This window comes from Stegodyphus dumicola, chromosome 12, assembly GCF_044657685.1.
Source record: "Stegodyphus dumicola isolate Sdum_Otavi_A_Nest chromosome 12, ASM4465768v1".
Classification (NCBI taxonomy): Eukaryota; Metazoa; Arthropoda; class Arachnida; order Araneae; family Eresidae; genus Stegodyphus; species Stegodyphus dumicola.
The window spans coordinates 91,481,982-91,504,158 of record NC_140779.1 but is presented as its reverse complement, the minus strand read 5'-3'; the positions used below and the strand labels follow the sequence as shown (position 1 = coordinate 91,504,158).

The window sequence follows — 22,177 nt, the reverse complement described above, 5'->3', positions numbered from 1 at the left end:
CATTCAATGCACTACTACACATACTAATACACAGAGTAGTTTTCAAGCTTTGATTTGAAAATACTGTAAGGATCGTATTATAGTCTCTCGGTTTCACAAATCTGAAACACCAGATTTAGCCAGTAAACTGACTTCACACATTTATTACCTTTAATCTGTGACTATTGCCCGATCCTCCGCCTTTTGTACAAGGTAATATTTTATTGGTTTTGTTAGACACTCTCAAGGTAAAGTATTTTGCTTTTAATAATTAAAAAAACTCTAATGCGGATAATCATATAAATTCCTTGTATCGCCTGTTAAATTATTCAAAATTTTTGTTTCCTGCGCTTCATTTAAATTTATTTCCTCGAATTTTATCAAAGAAATATTTCTCATTCAATTAATTGAGTTCTCACTTCGCGGGAAAGTAAAAATGCATTAAAACTCAAATCACTTCATTAAAAATTGTAAAATACAGTTAAAAACAATTTTTGTAATTAAAATCAGAGTTGGTAGGTCAAAACAAATAATTTGACCAGTGCCCGAAAAGATAAAATTTTCAGTGCTCAGAAAATTTAAGTTAACTTTTGATCCCACTTTAGGCACAAAGACTCTGAAAATGGTGCACCAACTGACTTAATTCACTATACTACTAAGAGTTTCAAATGTAAACAAACAACCGGCCACGTTAGGCCTAGCGAAGCTTACACTTTTAAATTGTTGCCAATTCTACACCTATCATAAACAGATTACGTAAAAGCTGAGAAAATTAACCGGAACATAAGAACGACGTAATTAAATCACTTTTAAAGGAAAAAAATTCACACAGTTTTAAGTTTGGATATTATAGCAGTCAACATATAAAATTTTAACGTTCTGCGATTAATCGTTTTTGACATATGCAAAATACGTAAATAGGTAAGTAAGTACGTCACGAAAAAAAAAATCCTCTCTGAATTTATTTTAAATCCATTCTTTGGAATATACCCTCACTTATCCTGTCCGTACGTACAGGTCAAGCAAAAAATGCTCAAATGGATTCGAGTACTTTCGTTGAAATATGACACCTGAATTTTTTTGCGATTATAGTATTGTACAAAGGAAGTAAAATTAGAAAATTTACTGCAGCATTGTGATATTACATGCTCTCTCGCAACTGCTTATTTGATGCACATGGTTAACGTCACAATAAATACCTTGAAAATATTTATTGAAACTGTAATATGATAGGAAATTAAAATTATGCATCGCATAATGAATACTAATTTTAATAAATGCATTCTAAGAGAGGATTTGGAGATTTATCTGCCTTATAAATTAAGGATACATAAATTAAGGAAATATTTATATAACATATATGTAAAATAGGAGAGACTGAATTTGATTCTAAAACAATTTAATTGTTTGCAGTAGATATTTAAATGAAACAAAACTTTTTAAACAACTATTACTGAGCTACGGTATGTATTCACATAAAATTAAACTTGTAAAATTCGAAAGTTATTTTAAGGATCATATGGTATTTTGGCAAACCCAAATATATACAAAATTTTACATAACGCTTGTAAAAATCTACCAAAATTCTTACTTAAGTACGATAGATTTTCAAAGTTAGCCTTAATATGAGCTCACTTTCGTAATTTCATGGAGCTTAAAATAATAAATATATATAACAGAAATATTTTTAAATTTCCTTAAATTTAAATGCACTAAAATGTCATGGAACGGCTTTAACATATCCTGGGGAGCATTTTGACTACTAAATATCAAGACAAGTTGTACTGTGATTTTTTTAACAATCCTTCAGATTCAAATTTTTAAATTTAAACTTGAATCCAGAATAAATTATTTTTAAAATACATAATCCAAACTTTAGTTTATGCATCTAGGGTTTTACTAAAATGACGGCTTTCACTTAATAGTGAATTCGTGAATTTCCATCTGGATTTCATATTCGACAATACGTGTTTTAAAATATTCTAAATTTATTACGCATATCTCTTATTTCAGTTATTATTATTTCTTATTTAAATAGTGATACATTTTATATTTTAATGCCATTTGTGGCCAAAGGTACCATATCATCAATATGTTTATCATTAAATTAAGGAAAACAATTAAGCAGCCATAGCCAGTTTACAGTTTATTTCAACTACGAAAGAATTTAACGTATTTTATAAATGTGGCAATTATTCTCTTTAAAGTAATTATCTCTTTTTCGCTTCGTATTTTCCATGCGTTTTATTAAAATTTCGTGTAATTTATGAAAAAAAAATATTACGTTTGTTAAAATTTTTTAACGTAACCCGCCTGTGCTGAGGGTATAATTCATTCTAGTGAAACCCAGGTTCCTAAGGAGCAGTTTTTCCAGTTGCGCAATGTAAATACAACCTAGCTTTAGTCGAGGGTCTCAATGCTTTCTTTCTTAATAGCGGGCTCTAGCCATTTTTCAGGCTTTCGGAATTACTAAGACCAGAAGCTGTAGTTATTTTACTATGGATGCTTATAATAGGCGGCCACTGTTATCTTCTGTGAAGAATTAGACAATTCATGTCCATGCTGTCCGAAATTCGAACACGGGCCCTTTGGTATTACAGTCGGCTTTCCTAGCCACTATACTGTCTGAGCAACACTATACTGAGTCTTGACTATACTGGCTAGCCACTATACTGAATCTTGACTAAACTGGCTAGCCACTATACTGAGTCTTAACTATACTGGCTAGCCACTATACTGAGTCTTAACTATACTGGCTAGCCACTATACTGAGTCTTGACTATACTGGCTAGCCACTATACTGAGTCTCGACTTTCTCTCGGGCAAATAGCCATCACGTGGAGTCTTTCCCGCAGTGTTCTTCAATGAATTGGGCAGGAATTACAAAGTATAGCTCCCATGGAGTCGGTATTGACCTCCTGGTGATCAATGAAATTTTAAAAGGGGGTCAGTGTGATCAAGGGATCGACAGCCGATTATCTACTAGCAAATCTTCGACATAATCAAAATGCCATTGTTTAAAAAACATTATTAATCGAGCTGATACGTTATAGTTTATTGATACAAAACTGTACCATGCAATCAAGAAGAAATCTTATGCAATAAATGAAAGCAAAAGAAATTAATTAAAATAGTTTAATATGCTTTAAAAATCGATGATAATTTTTACGATATGAATTTTTTACCCAATATGTGAAATATAAAAACGTAAGAACACAACAAAATTTTTTAAAAAATACGAAGGAAAGGAAAAATTGGAAAGAAAACCAGAAACTAAGTATTATCGAACGAGATGATTTAAAATTTAAATTAAGCAGTTATGTGTCAAATATTAAAAATATTGCGTCAATACGTGAAGCGCAGCTATGATCGAACTTTTGAGCAATTAGAATTTGTAATTGTGTTTCTGAAACTTGTTTATATCTCTAAAATTAAAAATAATAATACAGAAATTAATTAAACATAAACTAAGACGTCTTAAATCATTTCTTAAAAGATTTTGCTAATATTCTTAATATTGTTAAATAATTTATGTTCAGTTATTCTTATTATTATTATCTACTTTAGAATACGGAGAATAAAGTAAGGGAAACGATGAAAAAAGCCATTCTTAAGAAATTTTTTGGATTCCCTGTCCTAAAACATGAATCAAATCATTTCAGTGTGGATTTAGTTAATGAATCAACTGATGTTTTTTTCATGCTTAAAAAACTAGATAAAAATGCGCGTGCATGCAAAAGTGCAAAGCAAAGATATATATTAAACTAGCTATTTTAATTACTTAGGAAGTGATTTCTGTAAGCTTAAATTTAAAACAATTTTAAGGATATAATGTTGAAATTCGTAAACTGAGATTTATAATATTTCAATTTGCTAGAGATATTTCCCAAACTACATTATTTATAATACAAACTGTGATTCTACATTCGAAATGATAAAATACGTAAGCAGTTACTTATCAGTCTGAACTAAATTATTATATTATGTCTGATCGATGTAATACCTTCAAATAATATATTTGCAAATGTATCAAATTATTTACTCTGCGAAATGACTGCAGATATTTAATTAATATTTACTGTATATCATGATAATATTTTACTTTGTTTTCCAGTGGTGGTGTCAAAAGTTTGCATATAGATTTTTTAACTTCCTTGTACGAAATAAGGAGGAAGAATTGTAATGGCGAAAAATTTCGGGCACCATATTTCGACAAAAATATCCATCTTGACCGCTATCGAATGTAATTTAACGATGTTTTTGCTTGCCATCTGTACGTAAGGACAGAATAAAGGACTCCTTTTCCCCAAACGAAATATAAAACTCATTTAAAATGCATTCAGAAGAGACATTTTCGGGACGTCTGTACGTGCGTACGTATTTATGTATGTATCTCGCATAACTCAAAAACGAATAGACTCAGAACGTTGAAATTTTGTTCGTGGGACTGCTATAACATGCACAATAGATGTGCACCTCTCTTTTTGGTTGTAATTAGCCGCACCAAAAGTATATAAATATATGCATATATATACCCACTCCGTTACTCAGCTCAGTGAGCTCAGTTTTTTTATTCTTATATATTTGTGTGGATTTCTTATCATCCAGTTAAGGTTTTTATGCCTTTAGTTAACCTGTGTGTTATAGTTGTATAATTATCAACAATTTAAGTATGACTAAGCCTAATTTTTTTAACATAGCTGCCATAATTACTCGTATTTACATTTGAAACTTAGCAGAATAGTGGACTTGTTGCCATCTAGAGAAACTAAGCTTCGCAACAAGAAAGTAGCGTCTTCTTTTATTACTGCGAATTAAATTATGCTTAATCCATTCTGCAATTATCATTCAAATTATTAAATCATACCATATATTGACTCAACATAGAGTCTACAACAAATTAAATCAGTTTCTACGCCTGCAGTGTCTTTTTACCGAGTGAGACCAAAAGTAAACTTTAAGTTTTGTGCATCGAAATATCTGTCTTCTTACCCGCTGGCCGAATTGCTGGTTTTTGCGTAGAACCTGTAATTTTAATTGTGAAAAAAGTTTTATTATTATTATTATTATTATTATTATTATTATTATTATTATTATTATTTTAACTGTTTTTGGTGTTTTATGTTTTTCTGTATCTTAAATTTTTAGTGAAGATATTTTGTGTTTTTATTATTTTTGCCTTGCCGCGAAGTTAGAACTGAATTAATTGAATGAGTAATACATCTCTAATGAAATTCGAGGAAATATGGGTTTCATATTAGCAGAAACTACTGTCACCAGTCTGTTTGGGACATAGCAGAATGTTACGAGTAGGGCGTGTGCATTAGGTTGTAGAGACATTAGAATTTTTTGAAGCAGGCAAGATGAAAAATTAGCAACCGCCTTCGCCGGGAAACGAACCACGGACCTCTGGAATATCGGCCCAGTGTGATGACCACCACACCCCGAAGGCATGCTAGGAAGGCGGGATAAATACCTCATATACTCCCCCTTTTAAAGAGCGACTGGGTTTTTTAGAGGACCAGTAGTTACTCTAGGTTTTCAGAGGACCAATCGTTAAATCCTGGGTGCAGAGAATCATCATCCACCAAACTTTTAGTCCGGGCACCACTGTAGAGTCATTAGGTATTTTGGAAGCAAGAGATATGAAAAATGAGCAAAGCCTTCGCCGGAAATCGAACCAATTAAAAATTTGGCACCGAAATTTTTGAATAAAGATATTTATGTACAGATCTCAACCTATGCCATTTTAGAAGGTGGAGTATCTTTGATTACATTTTAATTAAGTACGTAATTGGTTGTTTACTAAAATAAATGAGCTTTAAGAATTTTTTATACTTATTTTATACGTTGCAATAAAAGTTTCTTTGCTCTCAAATCCTTCACTAAAGTTATGAGGTTTATTTCATTCGTTTAACCAGTTATTTTATGTTTGGAATCCTTACTGTCACTTCTCTCTTTCCGTTTTCCCTCTAGAATGAAAAATACTTCACATGTACTTACGGGGACACGGGACTTTCAAAAGCAAACATACTTACTTTTTGTTCAAACTTTAAAATATTTTTCAGTTATGTGTGTTTTGCACATATTTACCTAAATATACAATTTCATAATGATAGAGGTAAAATTTTTCAAAAAAAGTAAAATAATTTTATGCATTTTTACGTTTTTATGCTTATATCCCTATAGACCCTTGCGCATAAAAAGTAATCAGAAACCTATGAACCATCATCGAAAAATAAATTATTTATTAAATTTTTCACAATTTTTGGAATTTTTATGGGTCGTTATTTTACGAAAAGCCTAACAATTCCTAGAAAAATTCATCAATAGTAAAATGGATGGACAGTTCTCTTATGAATAGTATTGGAATGATTTAAATCAAGTATTAAAATGATTCGACAACAATTAAAACGCAAAAGATATATTCAATACCCAAAATTTTCAAAAATCTGAAATCCCTGAAAACACAATTTAAAGATTTACTTATACTTACATACCTGAAAATGACTTATAAATGCTTCTGCATTCTATTATATTACTACTTCATTTATTAGTTCTTTCTCAGCTCAGTTTTGTTCACTCGGTTTAAACGGAATCAATTTTATGCGCTATGCTCTGTAGACAAGCATAACACACGGTACATCACGTAGACTTGTATTTCCTTGCTAACTTACTTTCACCTATATTTCAAATATTATTTTTTAAAAATTTTCTTTAGTTATTCTGCATAGCGTTGCAAATAAAATCTTTATATATATAAGCGGCTAAAGTGTGTGTCGCCGATAGTTTATTGTTGCCACGTCGTACGAAGATGACAACGTTATCGATTTATTCGGAGAATGTTTTGGAATTCAAAGATACACGTCTCGAATTTCAACTCGGCTCCGTTCCGTAGATATTCGAGAAAAAAAGAATTTGACACGTAGCCCAGATCCCTCTAATAAGGAAAACCCAAGAAAGAAAGTGGAAAATGTAGGGGACAATTAGCTTTTAATTAATATATCGGGTAATTAAAGTCCCAAGAAGACGCGAATGGTCAAAATGGCGTGCCACGGACCTGCGAAACCAACGGTGTGCTTTGGTAAGACCGGGAGCCAGCCGTTTCGGAGAAGATGATGCTACTTCACCCCATATATATATGCGGCTTAAGTGTCCGTTTGTCGTCGATAGTTTATTGGTTGCTTGCGTAACTGCACTAGTCAATGGGGTGAAGTTGCTACGGTACAGGGTTGCCGTTTCAATTGAGACGTAGACAATTTCCTGTAAAACTTGCCTTAGCTATGACCATCATTAAGTCTCAGGGTCAAACGCTTAAGCGTGTTAGCATTTTTTTACCTGAGCCTGCATTTGGACACGGTCAACTTCATGTTGCCTGTTCAAGAGTTCGTGAAAGAACGGACGTAAAATTAAAAATAATTGAATGTCCTCTGCAAGGCGAGCTTAAAAATGATGGAAAGATCTACACAAGTAATGTTGTGTACTAAGAGATCTTTGACATGCAAATTAACATTTTATTATTTAAATCACCTTTATTTATTGAGCTAGGTCTGGCTCTTAAGAAATGCACCGCCGGTGGTTTCCTTCATTGCACTCTACTTTAAGCAATTAAGCAAGCAGAAGGGGGAAACCTCGTAGGACAGCAAGCAAAGGGGTGTCCTCGCCGCCTGCCCTGAGTAATTCAGTTTAAATTAGCAGACACCTTTGCACAAATCATTTTAATTACAATTTATAACAGCTAGAACAGTGGTCATTTCGTATCACCGCCCGGCTTTCTAGTATTATATAAATGAAATGGTTTTAAATGAGGGTTTGAGATTTTGAAGTCAACTCGTGTTCTGCGGCTTGAAGGTCACATTGCTAGTTTTTGCTATTCTAGATAAGAGTTCCTGTCTTTGCATTACTTCCGATAGTTTAAATTCACGCCAGTAAAATCCGAGCCAACTCTACGATTTAACTGTTCTGTATAGCCTTTGGCTATTAAATATTTAAATTTAGTTCTACATTTGAATTTCTCGCCTTAACTGCTGGCTTTGTAAGCACCATGAGTGCATTCTGTTCATCTAATCAAATTTAAAATAAAGTGTCCTTTACACCCTTCGAAAGTTTCTTTCTGTACTTACTGTATTAAACTAAGCAATAAGTCTCTTAAAATGTCTATTAAAGTTTAAGCCATATTTTATAATAGTAAAGGACGTTAAATCTTATAAAGTTACAGGAAGATATTAAACATATGGCAATTTATTTAAAATGTACATTCATAAAAATATAATTCTCTGGTTTAATGAATGTTAGATTAAACAATTTTTCATCCTGGCATTTATTGAATAACTTAATTAATATTCATTTAATCATGTTAGTTAGAAAAGCTCTTACATTATTTAAGCTTCGTTAAAATTAATTTTGCTTAGCCCACAGGCATTTAATACATTCATTATATTTACTCAGATTCTGACAATATTCACCTTCTGTCTCTTATTTTGGAAATATGCATACCTTTCAGGTGTTCTGCGCTTAATTTCTAGACAGTTTAGGATTCGCCTACGGTTTTAACGAAGTGGAACATGCAATTAAACATGCACCTTAATAAAACTTGACAAGAGTTAATCCTCGCATATCTCACTCTGGATAACAAGGATTATTTACCTGCTACTTTCTAGAATACCGCATTTATCGTTACATTCCCAGACTTCTCAAGTTTTCTGAATGTTTGTTTGTTTAACAAACCGAGGAATGCTTTACATTCAAGGCTAAATTTAAGATGCGCATTGAAATCACGATGCATGAAACTTGGCGCTTAAAATCCAATAATTAATGTTAAATACTAAATTTTCTTGAAATTCCTGAAGACAAGATTTGAAAGTGCTCTGAATGGAGTTTGGAATCTGCTTTACTCTTAGACTTAACTCAAATCCTTGTACCTTAAATTGTATAAATTAAGCAACTGCACTTCAAATGCCATGACGAAGAGAATTTATGATCTCAGTTTAAATCTGTTTCATTTATAAGGACTTACTTAATATTATTTTAGAGACTATATATTTGAATATTTTGTACCAAAGAATTATAATGTATTTCATTTTAGTAATTTTACTAAGACTTTTAAAGAAAAGATTTTTTCATATATTCATAAAATGGATGCGAAAGGTTTTCTTCATAGGCCTTAGTGATATTACAAAAATGAATTACAATATTATTTAAATTGCGCATTAGATTATTAAAGCGATGAATGATATTTACGTTTTGTGATGTTAATGGCATTTCAATCTCTTACATTACGGAGTTATTAATTATTCTCTTACATTACTAATACTTACTTATATGTTTTAAAAGTTTTGGTTCATTATGTTTACATTTCTAAATATCTATATTCAGTGCAAACATTAATTTTTATAATACAGGATGATAAAAAAAGTTTCACAAATAAATGTGTCAGATATACCTCGTTTATCTATTATAAAATGTAACTACATCTACCTAAGTGTTGATCCTTGCAAATTCTAGCACAAGCTTGAAGATAAACACAACCAGGGGCAGGGAGTAAAAGACCCTTTTCTTAAAACAATATAATTTACAGACAGCACGGACTTACGTGCTTGCAAACACCGTCCACTTGCGATGAGTACTTAAAAATACAATGTAGCCCCAAATATAAAGGTGATGAGTATTGCGAGACTAGACAATTCAAGTTAACAGATTAATTCAGAACCTACACCAGCAAGGTAATAACTTAGCGGCAAGAATGCGCAGCCGATATTAAGGCTAACAGCTGGAAGAAAATAGTAACGTGCGCTCACAATAGCGAAATCACACTCTGATTAAACTTTTTGTTCCAATAGTTTAAATACTCTCCTTCACACTAACTCATTTACATCCTGGCGAGGAAACGCGAGGGGAGTAATGAAAAGCAGTGAAGGCTCACAAATAAATAATAACTAGCAGAGATTCGTCTATCGTCAAGCAGTGCCTTTCTGTTCAATCAATAATCAAATAAAAAGGTTACTTTAACCTTCCAGGGACTTGTCATTTACTGCAAACTAAAGCGATAACTCACTTCCAGTCTCGTTAGACTTGCAGAACGTTGACACAAGCTTCTAGATGCAGAAGAAACCTACGTTAATCAGTGAGTAATACATAGAACTGATCAGATATAAATTCTTTCTTGAAACTGATCTTTACTTTAATGTCTGTCATTGTTGAGATTTTTACAATTACATAAAATTTCTGTTACGAAATTCTTGTAGGAATTCTGTAAGAAGAGTAATCTTGGAGCTCCTGCAAAGATTAAATTTCTTCTTTGATAGTTAATGATTCAAGAATGGCATCACAAGTACTAACATTCACGTTTCACAAACAACTTTCACCAATTAATGAATGCCAAATCAGAAAATTCGTCTGTAATGTGGTCTGCATATGTGGTAGCTATGGCGCCAAACCATTTCACAGCCGGGCCAACTAAAAGTCACTTTATGTGAATCTTATGGTTAAGTAATAATTATTACTGTATTTACGTACTATCTCAACCATCTTTAGCAGAAGTAGCCAAATTTTCAGAAAGTGCCAAACTCTGGCAACCATACGCATAGACATTTTTCCGGCAACCATGCCCATAATAATCGGTCACTCAAGGCAACGCCGCCATTTTCGTATGCGTTCAGTTTGTTTTTTATTCCAAGTTTCAAATTTGAACCTTCAAACGTTATACAGAATTCGTGATAATATTTACCATAAACTTAATTTTAAAATATGAGGTTGTGAAATTCGCCAGCAATGGAAGAAACTACGGTAAAATTTCGGCAGGAATACAGAGTTTTGCTGAAAGTTTTCTGAAGAGAACAACGAGAAAATGCTTTTTTTAGATAGCTGCTGTTGCCGAAGATTGCGCAAAGCCGAGTCTTTGCAATTCTTTGATGTTTTTTAAGTGAAAACAGATCTTTGTGTACTTCGGGAGAAGAATAACGCCAAAAAATTACAGAAAGATTTGAAAAAGAATGTAAGTGTTTTATTTTTTTTTTAATGTACATATATAATATTAAATAAGTGTTTTATTTTTTAATGTATATATATAATATTAATGTTTTAAATAAGGACATAATCCTTACTTAATAATTCAAAATTGCTAATGTATGTTTTCTTTTCCTATGCTGATATTGTTTCCCAAAATTACTATAAATATCTTTAGTTTGGAATTCTTTCTAAAAACGAATTCTCGAAAACCAGCAACTCGCACATACTAAGTAAATTTTCATCCGTAAATATGTAAAGCTAAGTACATATAAATGCATGCTCAGTACATTTTCATCCTTAAACGATCGCCAAATTGCACTAAGATGTTTGCGATAGTGCGTAAGAACCATTCTTAGAAACCAGCTGTCAAAAGATAAACTTAGTGTATTGGAGAACTGGGACTTTCCTGTGTTCCTATGTTGTTTGAGAAACGAATTCACTTGTAATTATTAATAGCATCATTATGATTATTATTTATATTTCAACTGTATTTTAAGAGTATAAGTTATTTGATTCAAAAAGGTAACATTCGGAAAGAAGTCATTATGATTCATAACTGTACTTGTCATAATTTTAACAGGTTTCGAGGAAAGATAATAATACTTGTTTTCATTCAAAATCCTAGGAGAGTCCACACCCTTGGCGACAAACTGGAAAAGTGCAAAATCCCCCACTGCTTCGCGTGTTTCTCAAAATCGCCAACTTGAAAATAACAAGTAAAACAATTTCATAAACTCGGTATTCATGTACACATCGACCTATTTTTTACTTAAAAAAAAAAAAAAAAAAAAAAAAAATCCAAGAATTGCACAAACTTGGCTTTGCACACTCCCTTCACTATGTCCATATACACTCGATACGCGCCATATAAACGGGCGCGCAAAGGGTGTGGGCTCTGCTAGGATCAAACCTTAGTGCCGTATACACATGTTAAGCATTTCAACTTTTTAGTTTACAAATTTTGCTTGTTTAATAATTTATCTTACAATTTTAATCGTCAAAACAGCTTTAGGACGCGAATATGAGATGTATCAGATTAATCTGTGTATGTAGGTCTGTATATACAAGTGTTGTAACCTTATCTTGTGTGCAATTTACTAACTTATTGTCATTTAAGAGTAGAGTACTCTTTTAGACTGTAAAAACATTCCTTCCTTAGGCTGGCAGCCTTTGTATGCTCTGTCTTAATCAGTTAATCAATCTCCTTTTTTAGATTCCCGTTTGCCTTACGTATAAAATTTACTTCTTTCTATTTATTTCTAACTTTTTCTTTCCGTTGCGTTTTTCTCCTTCTGACATTTTGCATTTTTAAAGTGTATTTATTTTGTCAGTTTTAAAGGGTGACTTAACACACAACATGTTTCGAATCTTAAGTTGTTCGGTTCTCTCATCCCATTTTACGTTCACTTATTTTTTTTTTTAGAAGTTTGTCTTTAGTTTCCTAAAATTTTATTTACAAATGGTTTCTTTTTCCCTCTAATATTTTGCTCCTTTATGCTTTTGCTTTAAGTCTAATACTTTTAGATTAACCTTGTAATTTTAATTATTTACATTTGGCTTCTTTCACGTTTTGCTGAATTTACAGATACATTTGCATTTACACTTGTTTCCTTGAATAATTCTTTGAATTAAGTGGCTAATACTTCTGATTCTCCGAAAAGAAATCTTTTTTAGAAAGGTTTAGAAATTGTATCTACTCTTTTACTTATTTTGTCTTTGGTAATAGATCTTTGAATTCAGCTTTTTTTGTTTTTGTTTTTGTCTAGGATGAACAAATATCTAGCTAAGCAGAACGTTACGCAAGGATAGCTTTGTAAAACGTTTCCAAATAATTATCTTTACTATACGGCAAATTATTCTAACTGAACTGGAAGTAAAATGCACATTTAATAAAATGTGCTCAATAAAATGCACATTATGCACATTTTATGAGTGTATGCATTCCAGAAGAATTTTATAACTATTCACTGTGTTTTTAGACACCTTTAAGTATGGTAACGTTTTATCTAAAGATACTACAAGTAATAAATAAAATTGTATCTTAGGCTTAACTGAAACGGGAAAAAATATCTATAAAATTGTTTAATCTCTATTTATATAAATGTTTGTATCTTGCATGTGCAATAACGTTGGATATTATATTATTATTATTTAACAAAATTCTCTAACAATGTTTTTTTATAATGTCCTAAAGAATTATCTAAATATCAGAGCTCCCATTTTAAAGAAATGCACCGTGAATTCCAGATTATCAGATATATTGATAATTGATGGGTGTCAAGAAACATGTGACACCGCTGGAGTACAATTAGCTGCAGCGAGATGTTCTGGGGATCCACAAAAATATGTTGATAATAATACCAGTTTTATTTTTGGAGCTATAATTGTCATCCTAATGTAGTACCATAACACATGGAAAAGTAATGAAGTGGTTAAAAAATATTGCTTATTCTGAGAAAAAGCAAACTTTTATGTTGATGTTTTCCTCACACTTTAATTTGATAAGTATTTCGTCAGACTTCTGTTTTAAATATCATTAAAAGCTTATAAGAGACCCGACAGTATAAGAAATGGTATAATATGGTAAGTATAATTGGTATCGCTTGTAATATTTTCTTATCACTGATAAATTCAGAGCCAAATCTTTAAAAAAAAACTCTGTTAAAAGGCATATGAAATTAATTAAACAAATAGAAATACTATATTTATAATTCTATCAATGTATCATATATTACTAAAAGATTCTGTTATTATTTTTTGTATCGCACGTTATGTTATATGCGTAAATTCATGTTACATAGAACTTTTGCTGAAAATGTTAATCAGTCCTCAGTTAACTGTATTTCTAAAATAAACAAGTAGTTTTGCTCTATAGCTGGTACTCATATTCCCTGCAAGCAATAAAATAAGATTTAAGCTGTAGATTTCTATGATGGGCAAACAAAGTAAATTATGAGACAATAAAAGCCCATTCCTTGATAAAAGCTGAAAACAGCTTGATTTTAAGCTAGCCTTACCAATATTTAAATTTCAAATCTTTTAAAGGATATCATTTATTTTTCCTGCTGGAATCACGAAATAATGTGTTGGTAAAAACAGAAAAGATGCATAAGCTTATTTTAAGAAACTCAAGACTTTTCACAAGAAGGTATAAATTTTACTAACTTTACATCCCCCATAAATTATCTCCCAATAATTATTCATACAAATTTCTGAATATTTTAATATGCGTTTGAAAGCTAAGAAAAATTACAAACGTTATTGTTGCATTTTCAAAGAATATATGATTATTATTCGCGATTCGTCAAAATAGCCCATGACAAAATTGCGTAAATATGAATCTTATTTCTAGTTTCTAAAACCTTTTCATAGTAATATTGATTTTTTATATTATTCGAGAAAATTCATATGCAGTTTTATTATGTAAAAATACATAAAATTAATTTATACTCTTTTTAAAAGTAAAAGCAAAGCACGTAAAAGCAATTAAACAATAAAATCAATATTTATTGATACTCATATTTCAAGATCATTGCTATGCTTCGGTACGTAAACACCTTTTCAGGTCAAACATTTCAATTTATATAAATTATACAATAATTATAATTTATAGTATAGGCCAGATAACACGAAACTCAGTACAGTTAAAGTAACAAGTATATGGGACACTAAGCCAATCAGAATTGAAGAGGATGAAATTCGCTGCAGAGGTAGATGGTAGTATGCAAATATGTTAGGTAACAGCCAATCGTGCTTTCATGTCAAGAAATATGCAAAAAAGGCAGTCTTATAAGAAGCCAGCTTTATGAAGGGTTATAGAAGTTGATTGTAAGTGCTGATAGAAGGTGTTTAAAACTTTTGTACAATTTGTTTTCATGACATTCGTGTTTCTGTGACTTCCAGAAGACGAATGGAAGATTCTGAACCCTGGCGTGCTGTGGGGCGCATTGAAACAGGACAGTCGATCCCAGATGTTGCTCTTTTCTTCGGCGTTCATCATTCTGTAATTTCACGTTTACGGAAACAATTCCAAACCACACAGACAGTTGTCCGAAGACCCGTAGCCGGTCGCCCAAGGGTTACAACCCCCTCGGAAGATCGATATATTGCTATTGTAGCCAAGCGGAATCGCAGAGCGACCTCCACACGTGTGACATCTATGGTCACAGTGTCCATTGGTAAGGCGATATCTGCAGCTACTGTATGCCGAAGATTATATATGAGTGGACTGTACGCCCGGGTACTCGAGTTTGTGTTGCTCTGTCGGTCCATTCAAGAGGGGCACGATTACAAGGGTGTCGGGAACATGTCAATTGGAATGTGTCTGACTGGGGCAATGTCATGTTTACTGGTGAGTCAAGATTTGCTCTGGAGCCAGATGACAAGCGTATAAGGAGATGGCGTGAGCAACGAACACGCAATCAGTCCCAAACCATCACGCATTCCGAGACGGAGCAATATGGTGAGGGCAGGGTTTTCATAATGATACCGCACCGACCTGCACATATTTAAATGGGGTTCTTTGACGGCTGTCCACTATCGAGATGAAGTCCTAGAACCCATTGTGAGATTGTACGCTGCAGCAGTTGGCCGTACTTTTGTTTTTATGGACGATAATGCACGTCCCCATAGAGCTGGCATCGTCAATGACTACCTAGAGAGTGAAGGGATTGCGCGTATGGCGTGGCCAGCATATTCGCCCGACCTAAATCCCATTGAAAACCTTTGGGATGCTCTCGGTCATCCAGTATCTTCACGTTTCCCACCTCCAGCCACCCTTATTGAGCCGGAAATTGCTCTACAAGAAGAATGGTGTTTGCTTAGTTCTGCGGTGATTAACCAACTAATTGAAAGCATGGTCATAAGGTGTAAACTTTGTATACAGATGAGGGGGATCACATAGCCTATTATTGTCCTTTTTTTCATTTTATGTTGTTTATTTTCACTTTATACATAATTCTGTTTAAGTCTCCAGTATGTCATTATCTGATAACTTACAAAAATTTAATATTGTTTTCATTTCTGTATATAATTATTGATTTTGTTTTATGCATAAATATATATGCTACTTTCCTGCCGAATTTTGTGTCAATCAAAGCAGTATTTATTGATTTTTTTGCAATTTACATTTTCGTGCTTAACTTTTGGAAGTGAGTGTACTAACTAGAGAACTGCACCACCATGGGCACATCAGTGCCAGGCTTTGGATGCTATTAAAAGGCTGCATTTTGCATAACAGGACAATTACATAAGGTTACATTTCATTTGTGGGCTCATGGTACTTGTGCACAGAAAGATAATTTGACAGGGTACTGGGAATTGGTTATGGAAATAAGCATGGTAATTAAATTAAATCCATAATTTGAAATGCTAACAGAGTACGAAATACAATATGAGAATACAAAAATACAAAGTACAAAATACAAAAAGCAGTGTGCATTGAGAGAATTACATATTTATGAGGTTGGTGCTTTAGTATTGTGCGTGTTTATGCATATGTAGTCTAGGGTTCAAAGTTCAGTTCGTTGAATTGTGTGCACTAGTAGTTCAAAGGTCAAGATCAAGTTCAGCTCGTTGGGACATGTACACTTTTGTTTTGCGGTTTGATTTATGGGTTCACAAGTCGGTTCATTCGTATTTTAGATGTGTTTTGCAGAAACTGAAGGCACTCACTTGGATGAATGACTTCATTCTTTTTCCTAGCTGGCAATGTCTCGGTGGTCTTGAAGGTAGTAGTTTCACTTTTATGTCTGGCATAAGTCAAGTCCGTACTGATGGAGCTTGTCGATAATTGCCTTAATATTTCTGTGGATGTTGTGATGCTTAATGAGGAATCTTTTAAATTCAATTTCGATGTTGGTAGGATGCTTGATATGACGGCTGTGAGTCAGCGGACAATGAAAAAGGTAACGATCTGCATCACCCCTTTCACCACAGACACACATGTCCGTTGTTGACAGATTTCTCTTGTAAGGAAACTCTTGTATGCCGCGGTAACCTGTATGTGGAAATTATTACAACCTGTTTCACAAATGGTTGTGAAACATTTTTTAACAAGCGAGCATATGTTGGCCTATTGGCGAGCATATGTACAACAACATATTTAGAAGTGTACATTTTTTATAATGCATTGGTATGCAAGATGTAATTACTGATTAATGCATAGATCATAACACTCATTTATATCACTTTCATATATTTAGATGTCAACAATTGTTTTTAAATAAAAACATAATTTAATGGCTGTTTCTATGAGCTTAATTCGCTCTAAAAAGTATGTATTAAATAATTGCATGACTTCCCGACCCCAATTGCAATTGCTCTTAATACCTTTATATTTAAGACACAATAACACGCCGAATAAATACTAATTCAGAAGTCAAACAACAAAAATCAGCGTTAATTTACAAAATTTTCACAGGACTAGTTTCGATGGTTTTACCGAACCATCATCTTCAGCTGCAAAACCGCAAATGAACAAGATAGGAAATAATGTTTAGATAAGATAAGAAAGCCTGGACAAGAATAAGCAAGTGGCGCCATCTGTTGGCGAAACCAGAACTAAAACATAATTTCTCTAAAAGCCGAAGGCAAATTTGGATTGGAATTAGGATCGTTAACTAGAACAGAAAGATTTTTATGAATGTGAAATGCCTCTAGAAAATCCAGTTCTCCAATGGAAGATGTTTTTTGAATAATTTTGGCAGCAGAAAAATTGAAAGTGTGATTTTCGGACCAACAATGTTGAGCAACAGAAGACTTCTGTGTTTCCTTTTTTCTAACATATGCCTCATGTTCTTTGACGCGAAATTTTAAGGCTCTCTTAGTTTGGCCAATGTAAATTAAACCGCACTGGCAAGGAATCCTATAAATACCCCAGGAATTCATATCCGGAATGGGGTCTTTGAGTATAGAAGTTGGAATTTTATTGATGGGAGAGTAAACAACCCGAAAGTTAAATTTCTGCAAAATATGTGCAACTTTATAGCTAATTGATGGAAAGAAGGGAATTACAACAGAATTTTTATAATCTCCTAAAATAAGAGTGTGGCTTTTAGTGTGTTGAGATGAGAATTTTTTAACTGCTTGATTAATAATGTTGGGTGAAAAGCCCCTGTCAATAGCTATTGCTTTTAAATAATTTAGTTCTTCATCAAGGGCTAGTTTGGAGGAGCAAACTTGAAGAGCACGGAAAACATAGGAATAAAATGAAGCTAACTTTTGTTTAGTCGGATGACATGATTTAAAGTGTGGTGGAAGGCAAACCGATGAAGGTTTACGGTAAACTGTAGTACTGAAGTTGGATGTGTTACGTGTGACCAGAATGTCGAGAAACGGAAGAGAATTGCAAGTCTCAAGTTCAAAAGTGAACTGAATAGCAGGATCAATAGAATTCATTGTTGAAAGAACTCTATTTAAATCATCTTTATTACCTTCGAACAGGGTAAAAGTATCATCTACGTAGCGGAACCATGCCGGGAAGTTTAAAGTTTCAAACAATTTTGATTCATAATAATGCATGTAGATATCAGCCAGGATGGGACTGAGCGGGCTTCCCATGGCTAATCCCTCAGTTTGCTTGTAATATTTATTTTGGAAAATAAAATGTGTTTGTTTCAAACAGAGTTGAGTGAGAGAAATTAGCTCATCAATTTCGATGCAAGAGAAATGAAATTCGCGAAGTCTGGTTTCTAGACATCCCTCCACTGGGACATTGGTGAATAATGATTTTACATCAAAAGAAACCATGAGTAAATTACGAGGAGAAATGTTTTTAACCTTTTTTACAAACTCTATTGAATTTTTTATGGTGTAAATGTTATTGTCTAATAGAGTGGAAAATCTAGAAACTAAATATTTAGCTAATGGATACAAGGCAGTACCTAAATTTGATACAATAGGGCGGAAAGGAATACCACTTTTATGAATTTTGGGAAGAGCATATAATCTGGCACAATTCGCAACAGATGGGATAAGCGAATGTTTTAAGTTGCTTGAAATGATTTGCGAAGATTTGATCGCAGTTTTTATTTTGGATAAGTCCGAAGGTGAAGGATCTTTAGGGATCGGATTATATGGTCCTTCGTTTAAGAGTTTAGTGACACCATCGATGTAAGTGTTCTTATCCATGACGACTATCTGGCCACCTTTGTCGGCCTTTGAAATGACAATATCCGGGTTAGAATGAATCTCGCGCATTGTAGCTTTTTTCTCTCGCAGTTAGATTTGGTTTCAAAGGTTTATTATTGAATTTCACATTATGAGCGATAAGATGCCTAATCATTTCTTTCTGTGAATCTGAAACTTTACTGAACTTGAAAGCTTTTTCGATAGGAGCCAAAATCTTTGGAATCGAGGGTTTACAGGTTTGTGAGAAGTTAAAATTATATTTTAGAATTCTCTCTTGTTCTTCTGAAAGACTAACATTAGAAATATTAACTATTGGCTTGATGTTTACAATGGGAAGATTTTTTGAACTACTTGGACTGGAAGATTGTAAAAGAAGTTTTTCGAATTTAACTGCAAGGGTGTTTTTATGACGGTTAGCTGCATTCTATTAATTATATTATAAAAATTCTGTTGTCATTCCCTTCTTTCCATCAATTAGCTATAAAGTTGCACATATTTTGCAGAAATTTAACTTTCGGGTTGTTTACTCTCCCATCAATAAAATTCCAACTTCTATACTCAAGGACCCCATTCCGGATATGAATTCCTGGGGTATTTATAGGATTCCTTGCCAGTGCGGTTTAATTTACATTGGCCAAACTAAGAGAGCCTTAAAATTTCGCGTCAAAGAACATGAGGCATATGTTAGAAAAAAGGAAACACAGAAGTCTTCTGTTGCTCAACATTGTTGGTCCGAAAATCACACTTTCAATTTTTCTGCTGCCAAAATTATTCAAAAAACATCTTCCATTGGAGAACTGGATTTTCTAGAGGCATTTCACATTCATAAAAATCTTTCTGTTCTAGTTAACGATCCTAATTCCAATCCAAATTTGCCTTCGGCTTTTAGAGAAATTATGTTTTAGTTCTGGTTTCGCCAACAGATGGCGCCACTTGCTTATTCTTATCCAGGCTTTCTTATCTTATCTAAACATTATTTCCTATCTTGTTCATTTGCGGTTTTGCAGCTGAAGATGATGGTTCGGTAAAACCATCGAAACTAGTCCTGTGAAAATTTTGTAAATTAACGCTGATTTTTGTTGTTTGACTTCTGAATTAGTATTTATTCAGCGTGTTATTGTGTCTTAATTATAGAAGCCCCAAACAGGCTTACATTTTGCTTTCTTTTTTGCACGTGGTGTGGCCGCCATTTTGTGATTGTAGGAGTTTCGGTGAGTACATTTTTGCAATTTTCAAGTTATGTTTATGTTTTGTACATTTGGATATTGTGCTTTGCTTGTCTGATTTCATGCATGTTGCTTACAAACATTTTGTTTTCTATTCATTTCATTGAGGGATTTTTCTGCTATTTTGTGTGTACTTTATTATTGCTCAGTTAATTTAGTTTGATTTTCTGCATTGTTTATCATGCCTTTATCCGTTAATCGTTTCACTAAATTACGCCTGAAACGGCAAAAATTCCTGAATCATCTTGACTTTTTACTTAAATGTAAATGTAAAAAATTGATCCCCAATTTTATTCAAATCAAATCTAATCAAAAACCTTCGAGTCGCGTTTCAAGAATTCTGTTAAATTGCAAACTTGCCTTACTTCGGTCCGTGATAAGGGATACACGTCAACAATTGTCCAAAATTGAACATGAACTCTATAAGCTTCATCTGGAACTCGCTAAAACATATCCAAAATTCACTGCCCTTGAACAAAAGTTTTCGTCTAGAACGGAGAATGCAGCTAACCGTCATAAAAACACCCTTGCAGTTAAATTCGAAAAACTTCTTTTACAATCTTCCAGTCCAAGTAGTTCAAAAAATCTTCCCATTGTAAACATCAAGCCAATAGTTAATATTTCTAATGTTAGTCTTTCAGAAGAACAAGAGAGAATTCTAAAATATAATTTTAACTTCTCACAAACCTGTAAACCCTCGATTCCAAAGATTTTGGCTCCTATCGAAAAAGCTTTCAAGTTCAGTAAAGTTTCAGATTCACAGAAAGAAATGATTAGGCATCTTATCGCTCATAATGTGAAATTCAATAATAAACCTTTGAAACCAAATCTAACTGCGAGAGAAAAAAGCTACAATGCGCGAGATTCATTCTAACCCGGATATTGTCATTTCAAAGGCCGACAAAGGTGGCCAGATAGTCGTCATGGATAAGAACACTTACATCGATGGTGTCACTAAACTCTTAAACGAAGGACCATATAATCCGATCCCTAAAGATCCTTCACCTTCGGACTTATCCAAAATAAAAACTGCGATCAAATCTTCGCAAATCATTTCAAGCAACTTAAAACATTCGCTTATCCCATCTGTTGCGAATTGTGCCAGATTATATGCTCTTCCCAAAATTCATAAAAGTGGTATTCCTTTCCGCCCTATTGTATCAAATTTAGGTACTGCCTCGTATCCATTAGCTAAATATTTAGTTTCTAGATTTTCCACTCTATTAGACAATAACATTTACACCATAAAAAATTCAATAGAGTTTGTAAAAAAGGTTAAAAACATTTCTCCTCGTAATTTACTCATGGTTTCTTTTGATGTAAAATCATTATTCACCAATGTCCCAGTGGAGGGTGCATTAAGATGTCTAGAAACCAGACTTCGCGAATTTCATTTCTCTTGCATCGAAATTGATGAGCTAATTTCTCTCACTCAACTCTGTTTGAAACAAACACATTTTGTTTTCCAAAATAAATATTACAAGCAAATTGAGGGATTAGCCATGGGAAGCCCCCTCAGTCCCATCCTGGCTGATATCTACATGCATTATTATGAATCAAAATTATTTGAAACTTTAAACTTCCCGGCATGGTTCCACTACGTAGACGATACTTTTACCCTGTTTGAAGGTAATAAAGATGATTTAAATAGAGTTCTTTCAACAATGAATTCTATTGATCCTGCTATTCAGTTCACTTTTGAACTTGAGACTTGCAATTCTCTTCCGTTTCTCGACATTCTGGTCACACGTAACACATCCAACTTCAGTACTACAGTTTACCGTAAACCTTCATCGGTTTGCCTTCCACCACACTTTAAATCATGTCATCCGACT

The 22,177-nt window shown here is 33.1% G+C and overlaps 1 protein-coding gene across 1 annotated transcript in view; it reads left to right on the top strand.

Moving 5' to 3' along the window:
* The window catches only part of LOC118182361 (cell adhesion molecule Dscam1-like), a 993,488-nt gene that overhangs the window by 33,421 nt on the left and 937,890 nt on the right, over positions 1 to 22,177 (top strand). The window lies entirely within an intron of this gene.